The following is a 16735-nucleotide window of genomic DNA, read 5'->3' as shown; positions in this document are numbered from 1 at the left end:
TGTGAGATCATGTCCTGAGCCAAAGGCAGCCTGCCTGCCTGACTGAGCCGCGCGGGCGCCCCTATGTTTCTTTTGTTTTAGGTTTCATTTCAGATACTGGTAGTTTGTGAGTTTCCCCCCTTATTTCTAGATCAGTTCTGCTAGGGATTTTAGGAGACTTATTGAACTAGAATCAACATATAATAAACCGCACATGCTTAAAGTTTACAATTTGACGAGTGCTGACACACACATCGCTCTGTAAAACCGTCACCACACTCGAGATAACGAATATTGCCATCACCCATTAAAGTTTGCTCATGCCTCACCATAGGAGCTCTTTTCCCGCCTCTACCCTCGTTTCCATACAACCACTGATCTGCACTTTGTAGCTGTCAATTCGTTTGCATTTTCCAGAAGTATATATAGACAAATTCACTCGGCATGACTTTGAGATTTATTCATACTATTGCACGCATCACAAGCTCGTTCTTCTTTACGGCTAAATAGTATAATGTTCTAAAGAAATGCCAAAATGGCGCCTGGGTGGCTCAGTCAGTTGAGCGCCTGACCTCGGCTCAGGTCATGATCTCACAGCTTGTGGGTTCGAGCCCCGCGTCGGGCTCTGTGCTGACAGCTCGGAGCCTGGAGCCTGCTCCCGATTCTGTGCCTCCCTCTCTCTCTGCCCCTCCCCCGCTCGAGCTCCATCTCTGTCTCTCTCAAAAATAAATAAAAAATTAAAAAAGAAAAAAAGAAATGCCAAAATGTATGTCTTCGTTCACCTGGTGATAAACATTGAAGTGGTTTCCAGTTTTTGCCCATAATCAATGAAACTACTCTCCACATTTATGTATAAACCCTTGCACGGTTATATGATTTCATGTCTCTCCCTAGAATGAGATTGTATAGTAAGGTTTTCCTAAACTTTTTAAGAAATTATTCAACTGTTTTCCAAAGTAATCATATAATTTTATATTCTTATCAGCACTGCATGAGAATTCTAGTTGTTCTCTATCTTCTCCAACATTCCATGGCTAATTTTTAAAAACGTAGACAGACCCTTATCCTGTAATGGTTTTTCTATTGTAGTTTAAATTTTATATTATAGTTTCAATTTGCAGTTACTGACTGACAGATGATATTGAACATCTTTTCGTGTGTTTATTTGCGATCTGTGTATCTTCTTTGGTGAAACGTGTTCGACTCGTAAGGCCATTAGAAAAATTTTTGTTGTCTTCTCTTTGAAGCATTGGAAGAAGTCTTTATATATTGTGGACAAAAGCCTTTTTGTCAGTTATCTGTTTTGCAAATATTTCTCCCAGGTCATGGCTTGCCTTCGTCTTTTCTTAACGGTGCCTTTGGGAAAACATTGAAAAAAAAATTTTTTTTTATTTTAAAAAAATTAAAAAAAATTTTTTTTACATTGTGATGAGGCCCACCCAACATAATTCTCTCACGATTCAAGTTGTGGTATATGTCAACAGTTCCTTTTCGCTGCTGAGTAGTGTTTCCTGGTATGGATATACCATAGTTTATTGAACCATGCACCCAGTTACGCTCATCTGTATTGTTTTTTTGTCTATTATTTTTAAAATATTTTTTTAATGTTTATTTTTTATTTTTGAGAGAGAGTGCAAGCAGAGAGCGTATGTAGAGAGAGGGGGTGGACAGACGATCCCAAGAAGGCTCTGCGCTGACAGCAACGAGCCTGACGCGGGGCTCAAACTCACAAACTGTGAGATCGTGACCTGAGCCGAAGTCGGATGCTCAACCGACTGAGCCATCCAGGTGCCCCATCCTTTTTGTCTGTTACGAATAAAGACGCTGTGAACATTTTGTACAGGTTTCTGTATAAGCGTTAGGTTTCCATTTCTCTGGATGAATGCCCACGTGTGCAACTGTTAGGTCATGTTGCAATCGTGGTTCATGAGAAGCTGCCACGTTGTTTTCCAGACTGGCTGTGCCATTTCACGCTCCCACCATCAGTGCACACGGGAACCGGTTTCTCTACATCCTTGCCGGCATTGGATATCATCACTATTTTTTAAGCCATTCTGTCTAAATAATAGACAAAAAGGAACCAATGCAGATGAGCGTCGCTGGGTGCATGGTTCAATAAACTGTTTCTCAGGGTGCCTGGGTAGCTCAGTTGGTTGAGCGTCTGACTTTGGCTCAGGTCACGATCTCACGGTTCATGGGTTCGAGCCCCACGTCAGCTCTGTGCTGACAGCTTGAAGCCTGGAGCCTGCTTCGGATTCTGTGTCTTCCTCTCTCCCCGCCCTTCCCTGCTCATACTCTGTCTCTCTCTCTCAAAAATAAATACAACATTAAATTAAAACAAAATAAATAAAAATAAACTGTTTCTCTACATCCTTGCCAGCATTTGATATTATCATTATTTTTTAAGCCATTCTGATAGACATACCGTGATGGCTCATTAGGGTTTTCATTTGCATTTCCCTAACTAAGGATGATGAACAACTCTGCGTGTGTTTATTTGCTCTCTACAACACCCCCTTCAGTCAGATGTCTATTCATGTCTTTTGCCCGTATTATGACTTTTCAGAGTTCCAAGGATTCCTTATGCCTTCTAGACATAAGTCATTTGTTGGATATGTGGTTTGCAGATATTTTTTTTACAGTTCGTAGCCCTTTTATCTTTTTTTTAAAATTTTTTTTTAACGTTTATTTATTTTTGAGACAGAGAGAGACAGAGCATGAACAGGGGAGGGGCAGAGAGAGAGGGAGACACAGAATCTGAAACAGGCTCCAGGCTCTGAGCTGTCAGCACAGAGCCCGACGTGGGGCTCGAACTCACGGACTGTGAGATCATGACCTGAGCCGAAGTCGGACGCTTAACCGACCGAGCCACCCAGGCGCCCCGCCCTTCTATCTTCTTAACAGAGTCTTCGGCAGAGGAGAGTTTTCAAATTGTGATGGGGCTCACTTTATCAGTGTTTCCTTCCACCGATCATGCTTTGGAGAACGAGGGGAAGGGCGCCACACTCTGAAGGTTTTCCCTTTTGTATTCTTCCAAATGTTTGATGTGTAGTATTTGGCTCAAGGTTTGTTATTTTGCCGATGGAGATCGAATTCCTCCTCCAGCACCTAGTGGAAAGGCCGTCCTTCCTCTGTGAAATAGCTCTCACACCTTCGTCAGAAGTCAGTCAGGCCTGTGCGTGTGGGTCCGTGTCCGGGTTCTTCGTCCTCCTCCACCAATCCCACACTTGTCTGGAGTCCTGTAGCTCCAGAATAAGCCTTAACGTCAGGTAAAGCCATTCTTCCTACTTGGCTCTTTTGTTTTAGCTGTCTTAGGGCCAGTGCCCATGTATGTTTTAGAATATCCTTTCCCATGTCCACAACAACACTCGGACTTGGATTGGAATTGCATTAAACGCATAGACCAGTTTGGGGTGAATCGGTGTCTTTCTTCTATTGAATCTTCTAATCCATAGATAATGGCACGTTTCTCCATTTGGTTAGATCTCCAGTTCTTCAGTATTTTATAATTTTCAGCATTTAGCTTCTGCACAGGTTTCTTGTTTGTTTGTCTTTTAAGTTGCCACTAAGTACGTTGTTTTCCTTGGAGCAATTGTAAATACTGCTGCATTGAAAATACTTTTTTTGGGGAGCAGTTTTAGGGGCACAGCCAAACGGAGCAGAAGGCGTAGAGAGTGCCCACATGCCCCCTGGCCACGGGCCCAGCCTCCTTCATTATCAGTATCTCTCCCCAAGAGGGGGTCACTTGATACAATTGATGACCTACACTGAGCCAGCCTTATCACCCAGAATCTATAGTTTACAGAAGGGTTCACTCTTGGTGCGGTGTTCAGGCAAATGTACAATGATATGTATCCACCATTATAGTATCATCCAGGGTGGTTTCACTGCCCTAAAAATCCTCTGTGCTCCCCCTGTTCACCCCTCCCCACCCCCCAGCCCCGCAACCACTGCTTTTTCTACGGTCTCCATAGGTTTGCCTTCTCCAGAACGTCGTATAATTGGATGTAGCCTTTTCAGATCGGCTCCTTTCATCTAGTAATATGCGTTTAAATTTCTTCTTCGTAGCTTGAGAGCTCATATCCTTTTGGCCCTGAATAATGTTCTGTTGTTCGGATGTACTACAGGTCGTTTATCCATTCACCTGCTGAAGGACATCTTGGTTGTTTCCAAGTTTTGGTAACGATCAACAAAGCTGCTACAAATATCCGTGTGCAAGTTTTGTGTGAACATGGATTCTCAACGCCTTCGGGGAAAAACCAAGGAGCACGACTGCTGGGTCGGCCTAGTAGGACCACATTTAGTTTCCGAAGGAACTGCCAACATGTCTCCCCAAGTAGCCGCGCCATTTTGTGTTCCCACCGGCAATGAATGAGGGTTCCTGCTCCTCCACACCCACGCCCGTATTCGGCGTTTTTGGTACTCTGGATTTTGGTCTAAGAGGTGAGTAGTGGTACTTCCCTGTTTCAGTTTGCATTTCCTGGATGACGTGATGTGGGGCAGGTCTTCATATGCTGAGTTGCCATATTTATATCATGCATGAGGTGTCTTTGCTTACGGTCGTTGGCCCGTTTTGAAATCAAGCTGTTTATTTTCTTGCTGTTGAGCTTTAAGAGTCTCTTACAGGGACGCCTGGGTGGCTCAGTAGGTTAAGCGTCCGACTTCGGCTCAGGTCACGATCTCGCGGCCTGTGAGTTCGAGCCCCACGGCGGGCTCTGCGCTGACAGCTCGGAGCCTGGAGCCTGCTTCCGATTCTGTGTCTCCCTCTCTCTCTCTCTCTGCCCCTCCCCTGCTCACTGTCTCCCAAAAATGAATAAACATTTAAAAAATTTAAAAACAAGAGTCTCATATATTTGGGAGCACAGTTCCTTTATCAGACATGCCTTTTGCATATACTTTCTCCCAGCCTTTGGCTTATCTTTTCTTTTTTTTTTGACAGTGTCTTTCACAGTGCAGAAATTTTTAATTTTGATGAAATATAGCCTGTCACTTTTCTTTTCATGGATCATCCTTCCGTGAACTTCAGACATGCTTCTCATTTCCCCCCAACTCCTTAGGTGGGGCAGGATGGCTATTATGGGCTGGAGTTTGGCATTTCCCTCCTCCCGGTCAGTAAGGTGCGGACGAAACCCTAGCAAGTTAGTCTCTGGTTAACCAGTTTCTCGGAGGTCACACCTTATCAAGAACACAGTGCTCGGTCTTATTTCAAAATGGTTCCTGCCCCTGTCAGGAGGGTGAGGGAATCTTGCTCGGATACTCACCGGGAGGGTCTGGCTGACCTTGTAGAGGTAAAACACACAAACGTATGGGGCCTCCCAGCGACTGGGTCCCCTTGGAGTCTCTCCCACTTGTCCACGCCAAGCCTCCCACAGTTTGTCAATTTCAGAGTCTGGTTTTCCCTACCTGGTCGCTGGCTCCCCAGAGGTCCGTGGGGGGTGGGTTTCCGCCCCGGCGACTGGTGATGCACTGATTTTCCCTGTTGGTCTCTTCAAGTTGCTGTTTGCCCTGTGACCTCACTCTGACAGACCTGAGACAGCCTGTCAATTTTTTTCAGTCTGTTCATGCTTGTGCCTGTTTTTAGGACAGAGCGGCAACTTCTAGCTTCCTCTGTGCCAGACTGGAAACCAGAAGCCCAGCATCCTGTTTTAAATGTTGGTTTCCACGCGTTCTTTGTCAGCAGATACAAATGCAATTGATGTTTGCGTGTAGATCTTCTGTTTTGCAACCTTGCTGAACGTTTATTACTGGCAGGAGGTTTGGGCGGCGGGGGTGGGGTGGGGTTTGGAGTTGATGTGAATGTCATACGTAGACCATCAAGTCACGTGCAGATGGAGACAGCTTTATCCGTACTTGGCAGTCTCTGTGTGCCTTTTATTTCCTTGCCTTGCCTTATTACGGTAGCTTCAACTCCCAGCGCTTCGTTAATCTTAAGAAAGTATCCCATCCTTTATTGTAAATTATGACGTTAGCTAAAGATTTCTGTAGTTGCTCATCATTGGGTTAATATCCCTTCTATTCCTAGCTCACTGAGAGTTTTTACTGTGGATGGATATTGAATTTTGTACCTGTTGAGATGATCATCTGGTTTTCGTCTCTGGTCTGTAGATAGGAATTACGTTGATTTATCTTCTAATATTAAGCCGGTCTGAGTTCCCGGGATAAATCTCACCTCGTTATGAGATATTACACGCATATACGAATGGATTCAATTTGCAAGGATCTTCTGGGGGTGGTTTGCATCTATGTGCGTGAGGGGTACTGTTCTGTCGCTTTCTACTATTATAATGTGTTTGTCTGGTTCTGATCTCAGAGCAGTGCTGGCTTTTGTAAATGAGTTTTGAAGGGTACTCTTCACTTCTATTTTCTGGATGAGTTTGCATGGAATTGGTATTATTTCTTCCTTAAATGTTCAGGAGAATTCACTAGCAAAGCTATTTGGGCTTGGAGTTGTCTTGGCGAAAAGGTTTTAAAGTTCAAATTCAATTTCTTTTAACAGTTATAGGACTGTTCAGGTTATACGTTTCATCTTGAGTGAGTTTGGTAGCCTGTGTCTTTTAAGGAATTTGTCCATTTGATCTCAGTTACTGAATTTACCGACAAGACCTTGTTCATAATATTCACTTAATACCCTTTTCATCTCTATTGGATCTTCAATGATGGTCTCTAATTCTGTTATTGGCAGTTTATATCTATCTTCTTTTTTCTCCTTGATCAATCTGAACAGAAATTTACCAATTTTACTGATATTCTCAAAAAATAAGCTTTTGATTTTACTGAGTTTTCTGCATTGTTTTTCACCTTTCGCCTGTATTTGGGGTTCACTTTCCTTTCGTTGTTGTTTTTTAAGGTGGAAGTTTAGGTCACTCAAGTTTTTTCCTACTTTCTAACATATGTGTTTTACTGTCTGAAGTTTCCTTCTGAACCCACAAATTGGAAGTCGTGTTTCAATTTTTCGTCAGTTCAAATATTTCATCCTTTCTATTGCGATTTCTTCTTTAACTGATGGATTATTTAGAAGTATACACTTTGGTTTTACATATTTGCAATTTTCCAGATATTTTGATATGGACTTCTAAGTCCGCTGCATTCAGAGAATATTATTTGCATAATTTCAATCTTTCTGAATTTACTGCACGTTGTTTTACGGTCCACAGTATGATCTATTGTGACGAATGTTTTCGGTGCCCTTGAAGAGAACGTGTCTCCTACTGTGGTCATTCACAGTACAGTGTTCTATATCTTCCCTGACTTTGTCTGTTTTACCAATTATCAAGAGAAGGCTGCTGAAAACCACAATTAACTCTGGACTTGTCTATTTCTCCTTTGAAATCTGTCAGCTTTTGAAGCCCTATTACTTGGCGTGTGCATATTCAGGACGATTAGGTTCTCTTGATAAACAGTCCCCTTTAGCACTATGAAATGGTCCTCCTTAGCCCTGTAATATTCTTCACCTGTAAACCCGCTTTGTTGCATTCAGCCGAGAGGCTCCAGCCTTCTTTCGGGAAGCATTCGAATTGTATGTTGCCCTACCTTTTCACTCCTCCTCATAAATCTTGTAGTGAGTGTCTGGTGGACAGCACAGAGTCGGGTATTATTTTCTACATCCAGGGCCGCAATCTCTTCCTTTTAACTGGTGCGTCTAGACTATTTGCAGCTAATGTGAGAAGGGATACGGTTGAGTTTAAGTGATCTTGTCGCATGCTTTCCTACCTCCCATCTGTTTTCCATCTCCTCTTTTTTTCTTTTTCCCTTGTGGCTGCAGAGTCTCAGGGCCACAGCGCAGGGACTGGGAATGCAAACAGAGTCCTGGTCTCCATGAACTGAGCAGAGTTTGGGGTTCAGGGAAGCCAAGTGGTGAGGACCCGTGAGTCAGAGAAAGGAGAGAAAGTCGAACGCAGAGAGGACACTAGACAACTGGCAGAGCGTTCCCCTTGAGGCTAGCTGAGTGGTGATCACCGCATGTGGCCAAGGAATCTATCGAGGTAGCGGAAAAACACCTCGAGAAGCCAACAGGGAGACCATTGCCTGGAGCTCACGCTGGGCCGGCAACCGTCTGGACTCTCGAGACCCGCAGTGCGAAGATGTCGCAACGCGTGAGGCATCGAGTATGGCACCCAGGCACCCCCGTCTTAGCTGTGGCTTGTTTTTACCTTACGGGTTTCTGCTTTTATCGTTATTATTTTCTTCACTCGTGCTCGGGCCTAATTTGCTCTTCTCCTTCTAGCTTCCTGAAAGGCAAACTGTATCACTGAGTTTGAGACCTTTCTTTTCCACTACAAACGAAAACAACAGGTAGACCTCCACCACTGCTTCGACGGCATCTGACGAGTTTTGGCACGTTGAACTTTCACGATGATTCGGTTTAGTGTTTAAGATTTCCTTTGTGATTTCCTCTTTGATCCATGTGTTATTTAAACATGTGTTGCGTAATTTCCAAGTATTTGGGAGCTTTTCTGTATATCTCTTTTATCGATTTCTAATTTAATTCCGCTGTGTTCATAGAAAGGTAAAACACCTCTGCAAGTTTTCAATCGTTTGAAATTTACTGAGACATTCTGGGGCCCAGCATACGGTCTATCCTGATGCACAGACCTTGCCACGTAGGTCTTTCCACGTGTACATGGAAGAAGGGATATGCTACAGTTACTGGGTCTGGTGTTCCACAAAGGTCCCTAAGGAGAGGTGCTTGACAACGTCGCTAGAATCTTCTACAGGCTGATTTTTTGGGTCTAGCGTTACTATTGGTTTCAGAGAGGAAGTGTTAAAAATCCATTCACGACTGTGAATTTCTCTATCGCTTTGGCTCAACCGAAGTTTCACTTCGTGTATTTTGAAATTTTGGTACTAAGTACGTATACCTTTGTGATTGTGATGCTTTCCTGATGGACCGCAAAATGTTTTCATTACCATCATGAAACGTTGCGTTTTCTCTCTGGTAATACTTCTTACAGTCTACTTTTTGTGTGATATTAGTGTAACCAGACCAACTTAATTGTGCTCGCTGTTTGCATAGTCTATTTTTCTCCATCCCTTTACTTTTAACCCACTATGTCTTTATGTTTTCATTATTTCTTATCGATCACACATAGTTGGAGCTTGCATTTTTAAATCTAATTGGACAAGATTTGCCTTTTTTTTTTTTTAATTTTTTTTTTCAACGTTTATTTATTTTTGGGACAGAGAGAGACAGAGCATGAACGGGGGAGGGGCAGAGAGAGGGAGACATAGAATCGGAAACAGGCTCCAGGCTCTGAGCCATCAGCCCAGAGCCTGACGCGGGGCTCGAACTCACGGATCGCGAGATCGTGACCTGGCTGAAGCCGGACGCTTAATCGACTGTGCCACCCAGGCGCCCCAAGATTTGCCTTTTAATTGGAGTTGTTCAGCCCATCTGTATTTTAATAGAATGATTGATAAGGTCGGTTTAAGCCTACCCTTGGCTCTGTGTTTTTAATGTGTCTTTTTTTTTTTTCCTTCTCTGCTTTTTGCCTTCTCTTGGGTTGACAATTTTTTTTTTTTTAATTTCTCACAGTCCATTTTAGTTCCTTGCTATTGCTTAAAATATGCACTTTTACACTTTGTTTTTGTTTTTTTTACATTTATTTATTTATTTATTTATTTATTTATTTATTTTGAGAGAGAGAGAAGGAGACACAGGATCTAAAGCAGGCTCCAGGCTCCAGGCTCCAGGCTCTGAGCTGTCAGCACACAGCCTGACGCGGGGCTCAAACTCACAAACTGTGAGATCATGACCTGAGCCGAAGTCGGACGCTCAGCCGACTGCGCCACCCAGGCACCCCTATGCTTTGTTTTTAATGTTCATACCAGGGATTATACAATGCACTTTTTCCCCCCATTTAAAAAAAAATTTGTGGTAAAATACACAAATAAAAAATTACCGTGTAATCGTTTTTAAGTGTATAGTTTCAGTGGTATTAAATACATTCCTAATGTACTAGCATAGCCATCCACCTTCAGGACCCTTTTCATCCGCTAAGACAGAAACTCTGCCTTTCACCATTAAGTGCAATATTAGCTGCCGTTTTGTTTTGTAGATGCCCTTCACCAGGTTAAGGAAGGACCCTTTTGTTCCTCGTTTAGAGAATCTTTATCGTAAGCGGATGTTCAATTTTGTCAAGTACCGTGTCGTACCAAGTAAACCCCATTTGGTAATGATGCACGTTGCCGTTTTGTATGTTGCTGGATTTGATTCACCAGTATTTTTTTCGTTCACCAATATTTTGTTGATGCTTTTTTGTGTACACGTTCATGAGGTGTGTCGATCTTTGGTTTCCTTCCAATATCTTTGGTTGTAATATCAAGGTAACGCCGGCCTCATAAAATGAGCTGGAAAGTGTTCTCCCCTCTTCTAGTTTCTGGAAGAGCTTCAGCAGAACTGATATTATTACTTCATGAAACGTTGAGGAGGACTTGCCTTGGAAATAAGCTGGGCCCGGAGTTTTTGCTGTTGGAAGATTTTACACTAAAAATTCAATTTCTTTAATAGATATAGGCATATCCAGGTTATCTCTTTCTTCTTGAATGAGTTTTGGTGTTTTGTGTCTTTCAATTAACTTGTCCACATCTTCTAAATTGAATTTATGGCATAGAGAGATCACCTTATTATCTTTTTAATATCTGTAGCACCTGCAGGGATCGGCCATCTTTCATTTTTTTTTTTTTTATATTTACAATTTGTATCTTTATTTTGGTCCGATTGTCTAGAAAGTCATCAAGTGTACTGATCTTTTCAAATAACTTTTGGGTTCACTTGCTTTCTCTATTTTTCTATTTTTAATTATATGAGTTTCTGCTCCTATATATTATTTCTTTCCTTCTTTCCTTGGGTTTAATTTGCTCTTTTTCCAGTTTCTACAGTGGGATCCTAGATTATTTGATACTTCCTATGTGATCCATGGGTTATTCAGATGTATGTTGTTTAATTTCCCAACGTTTGTGGATTTTCCAGATATCTTTGATTGATTTCCAGTTTACGTCCGTTATGGTCAGAGAATATTTTAATTCCTTTTCATTTGGATTCCTAAAACTAATTTAAGGTTAGTTTTTTCATGACCCAGAATATGATTTATTTTAATAAATGCCCCATTTGCACTTGGACGGAATAAGTATTCTGTTACTATTGGCTGCAGCGGTCTAGAACTATCAACTGGACCAAACCGATATGTTACCCAGGTCTTTCATATTTTTGCTGATGTTCTGTCTTATGCCATTGATTACTGAGAATGAAGCGATTAAGTCCACAAGTATAATTGTGGAGTTGTCTATCTCTTCTTTCAGTTCAGTCCAATTTTGCCCCACATGGTTTGGGGCTCTGCCATCGGGGACGTCCATATTTGGGATTGTTGGGTCTTTGGAAATGGAGTCTTCTATCATCACGTAGTAGCCTTATTTTGACCTGGTAGTTTTCTTTGAAGTCCTCTCTTTCTGACATGAATGTAGCCACTTCTGCTTTATTTTGATTAGGATTAATTTGGTATATTGTTTTCCATTCCTTTATGTTTAATCCATCAATATGAGCCCGCAAACCTTTACCGTAAAGAGCCAGTAAATACATATTTTTGGTTTTGTGGTCACCTATGGTTACTTTAAAAAAAAATTTTTTTTTTAATGTTTATTTATTTTTGAGACAGAGAGAGACAGAGCATGAGCAGGGGAGGGGCAGAGAGACAGGGAGACACAGAATCGGAAGCAGGCTCCAGGCTCTGAGCCATCAGCCCAGAGCCTGACGCGGGGCTCGAACTCACGGACCGCGAGATTGTGACCTGAACTGAAGTCGGACGCCCAACTGACTGAGCCACCCAGGTGCCCCCTTTTTTTTAATTTTTTTTTTTTTTTTAAATTTTTTTTTTCAACGTTTATTTATTTTTGGGACAGAGAGAGACAGAGCATGAATGGGGCAGGAGCAGAGAGAGAGGGAGACACAGAATCGGAAACAGGCTCCAGGCTCTGAGCCATAAGCCCAGAGCCTGATGCGGGGCTCGAACTCATGGACCGCGAGATCGTGACCTGGCTGAAGTCGGACGCTTAACCGACTGCGCCACCCAGGCGCCCCTAATTTTTTTTTTTAACATTTATTTATTTTTGAGACAGAGAGAGACAGCATGAACGGGGGAGGGGCAGAGAGAGAGGGAGCTATGGTTTCTGTTTCTTCCTCCTCCTCCTCTCCTTTGTAACCCTTAAAACTTGTGAAAACCATTCTTTAAAACAGGGCATAGGTTGCATGTGGCCTATGGGCCAGTTTGCCGGTCCCTATACAATTATATTTAAGGTGTATTTCTTATAGACCGCATCTAACTGGGTCTTTTTTTTTTGGATCCAATCTGGTCATGTCTGTTTTTAATCCCTGTGTTTAGATCATTCACATTTAATACAAGTATTGCTGTAGTTGAAGTCAGATCTTAACATTTTATGATTTTCCTACCTTTCTCATTTTGCCCCCATGTTGCCTTTTCTGCCTTTTGAAATATTTGAAAACTTGTTTCCAACAAAATAAACGAAACTTTGTTTCATTTATTTTTTTGTCTACGGCTTTTGGCTAGCTCTCTTTCTGTTACTTTTTAGTTGTTGCTTTGGGTATACGTCCCTCACTTTTCACAGTCTGTTTAGAGTTGATGTTTTACCACTGCATGTAAAATGTACTCACAGATTAACCTCTACCTTCTCCAGGCTACCTCCCCTCCCCTTCTCTGTCATAGCTGTCCTGTGCGTTGTATCTACAGACATTGACTCTCCCAACATCACGGTGGCTTTTTAATGTCCTATGTAGTTTAAAGTACTTCGGAGGAAAAAGAAAAAATAGTCAATTTGCCCAAATATTCACCTTTGCTAAATGCTGCCCTTCCTTCATTGCTGATGCTGTGAGTCTTATACTGTATCATTTTCTTCTTGTCTGGGGAACGTTCTCCCGCATTTCTGTTAGAGCCGGTCTCCCCGCGAATGGATTCCGAAGTTGTTTTTCTTCTGGGTGTGTCTTTATTTTGCCTCCATTCTCGAAAAATGCCTTCGCTGGATTTCAATTCTCAGTTGCCAGGGCTTTAGTCACTTATTTTTAAAGATATTGTTTTGTTTCCCCACTGTTTCTGATGAGAAATCTTCAGTCATTATTTCCCTCCATGTAACGTATGCCTTTTCTCTGGCCACCTTCAATATTTTTCTGTATCTTTGGTTTTCAGTGACTTCATTCTGATGTGTGTGTGTGGGTGGGGGGGGGGGTGGTGGGGGGTTCTTTGAGTGCATCCTGTTTGGAATTCTGTAAGCCTGGAAATTTAGGTTTTTTGATCTATTTGGGAAAGTTTGGCCATTATTCTTTCAAAAAAGTTTTTTTTGGATTTCAGTAGAAACTACAAATTTGGGGGCCATTCAAAATAAAGACATTGTGGAGATGCCCAATAATATATAGGGCCTACGATGAAGAATACCATAGAGGCGCTGGGGTGGCTCAGTCGGTTAAGGGTCTGACTCCTGATTTCAGCTCAGGTCATGATCTCACGGTTTGTGGGATCGAGCCCTGAGTCGGGCTCTGCGCTGACAGCATGGAGCCTGCTTAGGATTCTCTCTCTCCCTTTCTCTCTGCTCCTCCCTCTCTCTCTCAAAGTAAATCAACTTAAAAAAAAAAAAGTTTAGAAAATACCATATTGTAGACTTTTAAAAACTTGCTAAAAGGGTGGATCTTATATCAGGTGCTCTCACCACAAGAGAGGACAGAGAAAGCGGGGGAAATTTACAGGTGGCAGGGGGAGGACGTCATTGATAGTGACAATGGCGTCACAGGTGTATTCCCCGCTCCAAACACACCAATTATCTATAGTTTATAACTTAAAATATAATCTTTTGTAATTTATAGATTATACATCTATAATTCAATGCATTAAATATCTATAGCTTTTTCTGTGTCAATCATACCTCAACAAAGTAGTTCAATTTTTTTTCTGCACCAATCTCTTCCCTTTCAGGGATTTCAACAGCGAGAGTGTCAATTAGTCCCCAAGACGCTCAGGTTTTGTTTTTTTCTCTCAGTTCTTCGGATGAGACAAGATCTGTGAATCTTGTTTCCAAACTTCCTATCATTCTCATTCTATTAGGCCATCCCCTGTGAAATTTTTTATATCAGATACTTTGTTCCCCTGCTCTAAAATTTTGATTGGATTCATTTTTTTTAATTTTTTTTTCCAACGTTTATTTATTTTTAGGACAGAGAGAGACAGAGCATGAACGGGGGAGGGGCAGAGAGAGAGGGAGACACAGAATCGGAAACAGGCTCCAGGCTCCGAGCCATCAGCCCAGAGCCCGACGCGGGGCTCGAACTCACAGACCGCGAGATCGTGACCTGGCTGAAGTCGGACGCTTAACCGACTGCGCCACCCAGGCGCCCCTCATTTTTTTTTTTTTAATGTTTATTTTTGAGACAGAAAGAGCACGAGCAGTGGGGAGGGGCAGAGAGAGAGGGAGACACAGAATCCGAAGCGGACTCCAGGCTCCGAGCTGTCAGCACCGAACCCGACGCGGGGCTCGAACCCGTGAACCCTGAATTTTGAACCCATGATTTCGAACCCTGAAATCACGACCTGGGCCGAAGTCAGATGCTCAACTGACTGAGCCACCCAGGCGCCCCTGGATCCGTTTTAAATTAACTTTTCTTTCAAAAATATTTACATCTACAGAAAGGCTTCAAAAACACTGAGTGTGTCCAAATGCCCCTCCCCCCAGTTTTCCCTAATGCTGGTGTCTGACGTTGCCAGGTACTGTGGCCTGTTTGCCAAAACTAAGCCGCCAACTTCGGTACGTTCCTGCTAACTACACCCTAGACTTTACTCAGCTTCCGCCAGTTCGTACACGAACGTCCTTTTCTTCGTCCCAAGGTTCGGCCCAGGAGGCCACATCACATGTGGCGATTCTTTGTTAGAGCTTGTCTTTCTGTGCCAGAATGCCCGGTTTTCCCCTTCATTTCAAGACTGTTCCGCTTTACCTCGTGAAGGCTAATTAGAACAGCTGCTGCTGAGTCTTTGTCCCATAATTCCAACATCTGGGTCACCTTAGGGATGTCATCTCTTGCTTGCCTTTTCCCTGGAGACTTGGTCAGATCTTCCTGGTTCTTGCTATGCCGAGTAATGCTGATTGTCATCCTGGACATTTTGTTTGTTTTTGTTACGTGGGGAGACTGGATCCCGTCAAAGATGCCCCGGAGGATGTTGCTTTTCTCCCTCACCTCCCCTCCCGCGCCCGCCCTTCTGTGTTAGCAGGCGGTGTACCCAGCTAGGTCCGCGGTGCCACCTCCTCCTTGCCTCTGTCCATTCGGCCTCCCGGGCCCCGGCGAGCTGTCCGCAAGCGCCCAGTGCACGTCCTGTCGGCTCGGAGGCCAGGGTGGGACTGCAGGGGGGGAGGCCCCTCTTGCGGGAGCCCTCATGGCACCCTCTGCCCCGGCTGTGGGTAGGGCAGGACTCAGTGGAGCGTCGGGAGCCCCTGCAGAGCTCCCGATGGCTTTCTCTCTGGGGGGCGACCTGCCTTCCAGCATTCAGTGCTCTGGCACCCGGTCCTTCCTGCATGTCTGACTCTCTCCCTCCAACCCAGGAGGACCACTGGGCTCGGAGTGGGCTCCTCCTCCCTGGACCGCCCGCAAGTCCCTGCAGGCCGTCTGTCTGCTGGGGCAGCTGGAGGGCTCCCCGCATTCTCGTCCGTTCTCCCGGAGAGAACGCTCTTGTGCTGCCCGCTTCCTGGCGTCTGAAAACCCTGCTTTCTGCGTATGTCTGCTTTTCCTGTTTAGGGCGGGAGGGCAAATCCAGGGCCTCTACGCTATCGTGGCTGGAAACGATCACGCCAAGCTTTAAGGGGATGTTAAGCACAGACCTTGCTTCTTTCCCTGCAGGACACCCCCTGGCCCCCATCACCAGGATGTTCCTCTGCCCGGCAGCCCGGAGCTCCGCCCCCCCGCCCCCCGCCCCCTCCGGCCCTCTCCCTGCGGGACTTCCAGCCGCCCTGTGCGGAGGGCTGGGCATCCTCGGGGAGGGAGTCGCCGAAGCATGCGTCTCTCCCACGTGCGCCCCTTCTTTCAAGGCCTGACCCCTTACATGAGCTGGCCGCTCATCGGGGCCTCCCCAACAGTCGTGTGTTAGTCTCGTCAAGAGTTTACACTCGCTCTCCATGGGCTTTTCCGTGACCGCCAACACTGTTTTTCCTCCACAGCCCCCTGCGGGGTGGATGTGGGTACTGTGCTGTCCTTTCCCCGATGACTGACGACGCAGCTGACGCCCAGGGCCATTCGGTCACCTGATCAGAGCAGGTGCAGGGAGCAGCAGAGGGCCACGGCTTCCCCTGCACTGTGGGAGGTGGGGATGTGGAAGCACCCACTGCAGAGGTGGATTTGGCTTTGGGGTCAGAGACCTAGGAACTGCAGCCCCTCCCGCGTTTGATCTCACGGGCCCTCCTTAGAGGCTCGGGCCTCCCTTCACTGCAGCTTGAACTTAGCCCAGCTACAACGGAGTGTGGAGGAAGGTCCCCCGTTGGGTGTGTGTCGGGGGGCAGGCCCCTGCTGAGCTCCAGACAGAGGGTCTCTGAAAGGTATGGATTCAACCTGTCCCTTGTCAGCTCCAAACTCCTCAATGGCTCCCACGGCTCTTGGAATAAAAACCACTCCCGCCAGTGTCCTGCAAGATGGTGTGCGCCCCAGCTCTGCTCATCACCCCCACCTCACCACCCACCCCGGCCTCTCCCTGCACCCGTTTCTCCTTTCCAGCCACCT

General features: G+C 44.7%; 1 long non-coding RNA gene across 1 annotated transcript in view; it reads right to left on the bottom strand.

Moving 5' to 3' along the window:
• Positions 1-16735, bottom strand: part of LOC147582847 (uncharacterized) — a 75800-nt gene that overhangs the window by 58201 nt on the left and 864 nt on the right. The gene's annotated exons all lie outside the window — the stretch shown is intronic.

This window comes from Puma concolor, chromosome A3, assembly GCF_028749965.1.
Source record: "Puma concolor isolate L17-30 chromosome A3, mPumCon1.1.hap2, whole genome shotgun sequence".
Classification (NCBI taxonomy): domain Eukaryota; kingdom Metazoa; phylum Chordata; class Mammalia; order Carnivora; family Felidae; genus Puma; species Puma concolor.
Note: the sequence above shows the minus strand (reverse complement) of the source record. Positions and strands in the feature narration are given on the sequence as shown.